The sequence below is a fragment of the Triticum dicoccoides genome, chromosome 5A, assembly GCF_002162155.2.
Source record: "Triticum dicoccoides isolate Atlit2015 ecotype Zavitan chromosome 5A, WEW_v2.0, whole genome shotgun sequence".
Taxonomy (NCBI): Eukaryota; Viridiplantae; Streptophyta; class Magnoliopsida; order Poales; family Poaceae; genus Triticum; species Triticum dicoccoides.
Genome location: NC_041388.1, coordinates 668,891,867 through 668,899,553, shown reverse-complemented (window position 1 = coordinate 668,899,553; position 7,687 = coordinate 668,891,867).

The window sequence follows — 7,687 nt, the reverse complement described above, 5'->3', positions numbered from 1 at the left end:
TGCCGGGATATGCAATGAACCAAGAGTGACATGTATGAAAGAATTATGAACGGTGGCTTTGCCACAAATACTATGTCAACTACATGATCATGCTAAGCAGTATGACAATGATGAATGTGTCATGATGAACGGAATGATGGAAAGTTGCATGTCAATATATCTTGGAATGGCTATGGAAATGCCATAATAGGTAGGTATGGTGGCTGTTTTTAGGAAGATATAAGGAGGTTTATGTGTGAAAGAGCGTATCATATCATGGGGTTTGGATGCACCGGCGAAGTTTGCGCCAACTCTCAATGTGAGAAAGGGCAATGCACGGTACCGAAGAGGCTAGCAAGGATGGAAGGGTGAGAGTGCGTATAATCCATGGACTCAACATTAGTCACAAAGAACTCACATACTTGTTGCAAAAATCTACAAGTCATCAAAAACCCCGGCACTACGTGCATGCTCCTAGGGGGATAGATTGGTAGGAAAAGACCATCACTCGTCCCTGACCGCCACTCATAAGGAAGACAATCAAATAACACCTCATGTTTCAAATTTGTTGCATAACGTTTACCATACATGCATGCTACGGGACCTGCAAACTTCAACACAAGTATTTCTCAATTTCACAACTACTCAACTAGCATGACTTTGATATTATTACCTCCATATCTCAAAACAATCATCAAGCATCAAACTTTTCTTAGTATTCAACACACTCATAAGAAAGTTTTATTGTTAATCTTGCATACCAAGCATATTAGGATTTTAAGCAAATTACCATGCTATTAAGACTCTCAAAATAATCTAAGTGAAGCATGAGAGATCAATAGTTTGTATAAAATGAATCCACCACCGTGCTCTAAAAGATATAAGTGAAGCACTAGAGCAAAACTATAAAGCTCAAAAGATATAAATGAAGCACATAGAGTATTCTATCAAATTCCAAATCATGTATGGCTCTCTCAAAAGGTGTGTACAGCAAGGATGATTGTGGTAGACTAACAAGCAAAGACTCAAATCATAAAAGACGCTCCAAGGAAAACACATATCATGTGGTGAATAAAAATAAAGCTCCAAGTAAAGTTATCGATAGAAGTAGACGAAAGAGGGGATGCCTTCCGGGGCATCCCCAAGCTTTGGCTTTTAGGTGTCCTTATATTATCTTGGGGGTGCCATGGGCATCCCCAAGCTTAGTCTCTTGCCACTCCTTGTTCCATAATCCATCAAATCTTTACCCAAAACTTGAAAAACTTCACAACACAAAACTTAAAGTAGAAAATCTCGTGAGCTCCGTTAGCGAAAGAAAACAAAAGACCACTTCAAGGTACTGTAATGAACTCATTCTTTATTTATATGGGTGTTATACCTACTGTCTTCCAACTTCCCTATGGTTCATAAACTATTTTACTAGCCATAGATTCATTAAAATAAGCAAACAACACACAAAAAACAGAATCTGTCAAAAACAGAACAGTCTGTAGTAATCTGTAGCTAGCGCAAGATCTGGAACCCCAAAAATTCTAAAATAAATATCTGGACGTGAGTAATTTAAGTATTAATCATCTTCAAAAAGAATTAACTAAATATCACTTTCCAAATAAAAATGACAGCAGTCCTCGTGAGCGCTAAAGTTTCTGTTTTTTACGACAAGTTCAACAAGACTTTCCCCAAGTCTTCCCAACGGTTCTACTTGACACAAACACTAATTGAACACAAAAAACACAATCAAAACAGAGGCTAGATAAATTATTTATTAAATAACAGTAAGGGTAAATATTGGGTTGTCTCCCAACAAGCGCTTTTCTTTAAATCCTTAAAGCTAGGCATTGATAATTTTAATGATGCTCACATGAAAGACAAGAATTGAAGCACAAAGAGAGCATCATAAATCATGTGACAAACACATCTAAGTCTAACATACTTCCTATGCATAGGCATATTATAGGCAAACAAATTACCAAGGCAAGCAAAAACTAGCATATGCAAGGAAGCGAAAAGAAACAATAGCAATCTCAACATAATGAGAGGTAATTTAGTAACATGAAAATTTCTACCATCATATTTTCCTCTCTCATAATAATTGCATGAGGGATCATAAGAAAATTCAACAAAATAGCTATCACACAAAATATTTTCAACACGATCCATATGCATGCAAAGTTGACACTCTTCCAAAATAGCGAGATTAACATTAACTAAAGTCATGACCTTTCCAAACCCACTTTCAATAATATTGCAAACACTATTATAAATCTCATATTCATCATGGGGCTTAAATAAATTTTCAATATCATAAGAACAATCACCCCAATCATGATCATTACAACAAGTAGTATACATAGCAAAACTAGCATCCCCAAGCTTAGGGTTTTGCATATTATTAGCACAATTGACATCAAGAGAATTTATAGTAAAATCATTGCAATCATGCTTTTTATTCAAAGATTTATCGTGAATCGCTTCATAAAGTAATTCATCACACTTTCCAGATTCACGAATTTCAAGCAAAACTTCATAAAGATAATCTAGTGCACAAAACTCACTAGCAATTGGTTCATCATAATTGGATCTCTTAAAAAGATTAGCAAGTGGATGAGGATCCATAGATCTTAGGTTCTCTGTTTAGTAATAAATAAACAACTATTCCAACCATACGAGCAAACAAGAAACGGGCAAAAGAGGCAAATAGAGAGGGAGGATAGAGAGAGAGAGAGGGCGAATAAAACGGCAAGGGTGAAGTGGGGGAGAGGAAAACGAGAGGCAAATGGCAAATAATGTAATGCGGGAGATAGGGATTGTGATGGGTACTTGGTATGTTGACTTTTGCGCAGACTCCCCGACAACGATGCAAGAAATTCTTCTTGCTACCTCTTGAGCACTGCATTGGATTTCCCCGAAGAGGAGAGGATGATGCAGCAAAGTAGCGTAGGTATTTCCCTTAGTTTATGAGAACCAAGGTATCAATCCAGTAGGAGGCTACGCGTGAGTCCCTCGTACCTACACAAAAACAATAGCTCAACACAACCAACGCGCTTAGGGGTTGTCAATCCCTTCACGGTCACTTACGAAAGTGAGATCTGATAGAGATGATAAATAATATTTTTGGTATAGAAATGCAAAGTGAAAAGTAAAAGGCAAAGTAAAAACTAAGAAATAATAAAGTGATGGAGATTGATATGATGAGAAAGAGACCCAGGGGCCATAGGTTTCACTAGTGGCTTCTCTCAAGAGCATAAGTATTCTACGGTGGGTGAACAAATTACTGTTGAGCAATTGACAGAATTGAGCATAGTTATGAGAATATCTAGGTATGATCATGTATATAGGCATCACGTCCGAGATAAGTAGACCGACTCCCGCCTGCATCTACTACTACTACTCCACTCATCAACCGCTATCCAGCATGCATCTAGAGTATTAAGTTAAAAACAGAGTAACGCCTTAAGCAAGATGACATGATGTAGAGGGATAGTTTCATGCAATATGATAAAAAACCCATCTTGTTATCCTCGATGGCAACAATACAACACGTGCCTTGCTGCCCCTTCTGTCACTGGGAAAAGACTCCGCAAGATTGAACCCAAAGCTAAGCACTTCTCCCATGGCAAGAAAAGCCAATCTAGTAGGCCAAACCAAACTGGTAATTCGAAGAGACTTGCAAAGATAACCAATAATACATAAAAGAATTCAGAGAAGATTCAAATATTATTCATAGATAGACTTGATCATAAACCCACAATTCATCGGTCTCAACAAACACACCACAAAAAGAAGATTACATCGAATAGATCTCCACAAGAGAGGGGGAGAACATTGTATTGAGATCCAAAAAGAGAGAAGAAGCCATCTAGCTACTAACTATGGACCCGTAGGTCTGAAGTAAACTACTCACACTTCATCGGAGGGGCTTGGATGATGATGTAGAAGCCCTCTGTGATCGATTCCCCTTTCGACGGAGCTCCGGAACAGGCCCCAAGATGGGATCTCGTGGATACAGAAAGTTGCGGCGGTGGAATTAGGTTTTTGGCTCTGTCCCCGATCGTTTTGGGGTACGTAGGTATATATAGGAGGAAGGAGTACGTCGGTGGAGCTTCGAGGGGCCCATGAGGCAGGGGGCGCGCCCTAGGGGGGGCGCCCTCCACCCTCGTGACCGCCTCGTGGCTTTCTTGACGGAGGGTCCAAGTCTCCTGGGTCTTATCTGATGAGAAAATCACGTTCCCGAAGGTTTCATTCCGTTTGGACTCCGTTTGATATTCTGTTTCTCCGAACCACTGAAATAGGCAAAAAACAGCAATTCTGGGCCGGGCCTCCGGTTAATAGGTTAGTCCCAAAAATAATATAAAAGTGGAAAATAAAGCCCAATATAGTCTAAAACAGTAGATAATATAGCATGGAGCAATCAAAAATTATAGATACGTTGGAGACGTATCATGTACCTAAGGCCATTAGTTGAAGAACTCTTATAGCTGTGGAATGGAGCAGGTGTACGCGCGTGGGATGAGCACATGGGGGAAGAATTTAACCTAAAGGCGTTGTTGTTCATGACCATCAATGATTGGCCTGCTCTCAGTAACCTTTCAGGACAGACAAACAAGGGATACCGCGCATGCACGCATTGTTTGGATGATACCGACAGTATATATTTGGCTAATTGTAAGAAGAATGTGTACCTGGGACATCGTCGTTTCTTCTGAGCAGGCATGCCGTAAGAAAGAAAGGCAAGCATTTCAAAGGTGAGGCGGATCACCAGACGAAGCCTCGCCACCGTACTGGTGCTGATGTACATGATATGGTCAAGGATTTGAAGGTAGTCTTTGAAAAGGGTCCTGGCGGACAACCTGTTCCGAATGACGCGGATGGACGTGCACCCATGTGGAAGAAGAAATCTATATTTTGGGACCTGCCCTATTGGAAAGACCTAGAGGTCCGCTCCGCAATCGACGTGATGCACGTGACGAAGAATCTTTGTGTGACCCTGCTTGGCTTCTTGGGCGTGTATGGGAAGACAAAAGATACACCTGAGGCACGGGAGGACCAGCAACGTATGCATGGAAAAGACGACATACATCAGGGTCATGCCAGCTACGCTCTTACCAAAGAAGAGAAGGAAATCTTTTTTGAATGCCTGCTTAGTATTAAGGTACCGTCTGGCTTCTCGTCGAATATAAAGGGAATAATAAACATGGCAGAGAAAAAGTTCCAGAACCTAAAGTCTCATGACTGCCACGTGATTATGACGCAACTGCTTCCGGTTGGATTGAGGGGGCTTCTACCGGAAAACGTTCGATTAGCCATTGTGAAGCTATGTTCATTCCTCAATGCAATCTCTCAGAAGGTAATCGATCCAGAAATCATACCAAGGTTAGAGAATGATTTGGTGCAATGTCTTGTCAGTTTTGAGTTGGTGTTCCCACCATCCTTCTTCAACATCATGACACATGTCCTAGTTCACCTATGCAAAGAGATTAACATTTTGGGTCCTGTATTTCTACACAATATGTTCCCCTTTGAGAGGTTCATGGGAGTCTTAAATAAATATGTTCATAACCATGCTAGGCCAGAAGGAAGCATCTCCAAGGGCCATGAAAATGAGGAGGTCATTGAGTTTTGTATTGACTTTATTCCCGACCTTAAGCCGATTGGTGTTCCTGAATCGCGGCATAAGGGCAGACTGGATGGAAAAGGCACACTAGGAGGGGATCAAATAATATGTATGGATGGACATTCTCTAACTGAAGCACACTACACAGTTCTATAGAATACCGCCTTGGTGGCTCCGTATATGGATGAAGACAAAAAATTTCTACGCTCCAAACACCCGGAGCAGTCTGATGACTGGATTACATGTGAACAAACCAGGAGTTTCACCGGCTAGTTGCAGACACGTACCATGCATGACGCCTCTATTGAAGATGACCTGTACTTGTTGTCCCAGTTACCATCTTCGAATATAATGACTTTCAAAGGGTACGAGATAAATGGTAATACATTTTACATGATCGCCCAAGATAAGAAGAGCACCAACCAAAACAGTGGTGTCCGCTTTGATGTAGAAACCAAGACGGGAAAGGAAACATATTATGGTTACATAGAGGAGATATGGGAACTTGACTATGGACGTGGTTTGAAGGTCCCTTTGTTTCGGTGCAAATGGGTCAATATGACACGAGGCGGGATAACGGAAGACCCGCAGTACGGAATGACAACAGTGGATAACAACAATCTTGCGTATGCAGACGAACTGTTCGTCCTAGCTAATGATGTGGCACAGGTTTTCTATGTGAAGGATATGTCTACCAAGCCGAGAAAAAGAAAAGATAAGGAAGCGAATGCATCATACGATGAGCCAAAGCGCCACATAGTTCTTTCTGGGAAGAGAAACATCGTGGGAGTGGATGAAAAGACAGACATGTCAGAAGATTATGAAAAGTTTGATGAAATTGCTCCATTCACAGTGAATATTGACCCGAGCATCCAGTTAAATGATGAAGATTTTCCATGGCTAAGGCGCAAAGGGACACACGCGAAGAAAAAGTTTCACACCCAAAGATCTGGGATGTGATCGGCTTCACTATCATCACTTTCTTCTGTATTTCACACCCAGGAGGGAATCTCTGTAATAGTTAGGGTAGTTATGTGTTTTGGCATTTGAAACGCGAAGAAATTTTATGTGCAAACAAATTCTTTCATGCATTTACTGATTTTTTCAGCTAAATGACCCTGAAATTGAAATGCATTTCAAATGAACTCAGAAAAGGTTGAAAGTTGGCATGGTATCATAATTTCACCCACATAGCATGTGCTAAAAAGTAGAGAGGGTTACCGGAAAAACTGGATGCACTTCGTGTACAAAATGGACAATCTCTTTCGAAGTATCAGGGTTTCGGACGAAAACTCATCCGTTACAAAGGCATTTCATTTTTTAAATAACCTAAGCATTACCAAATTGAATATAATGATAAAACACACTAATATTAAACATAAGAAAAAAGAATCACTGAAAAATCTATTTTCAAATTTAAGTTATTCACAAACTAGTGATTCACACAAAATTCAAATAATTCAAAATTTAAACTATTCAAATTTGAAAACTACTCGCACTAACAGAATGTTTGTAATTTTTTGTACCTAAAGCAAAAATATTCACAAAGAAACTCAAAATACAGCGATAACAACTAAAAATAAATAAAGCAGAAAAGAAAAAAAGAAAAAAAAACTAAATGAAAAAGCCCACCTACTGGGCCACAACGGCTTGCATACGACTAGAAACCCAAATTCTAGTTGGGCCAGGATGTAGCCCCGCTAGCCCAGTAGGCCCAATAGGGCATCATAGCAGAGGTAGGCCCAGAAGGCTTGCTTTAGAGAGGAGCTCGAGACAGCAGCGGCGGCGGGGCTTCTGCGCCCTCGCCTGGCAGCGCACACCCTTTAGTACCGGGTCGTGGCTCCAACCGGTACTAAAGGGGGAGGGGCTTTAGTACCGGTTGGCGTCACAACCCGGTACTAAAGGGGGTGCGGTTCCCGCCGCTTCGCCTGGCCAAAGCAGACCTTTAGTACCGGTTGGTGGCTCCAACCGGTACTAAAGGTGGGTTCTATATAAGAAAACACTTCAAAAAAAATTCAGTTTCTCATCTCTCCCTCTGCTTCTTTCTCCTCTGCCCTGTCGCCGCCGCCCCTCGTCGCCGCCCGGCCCGTCCTC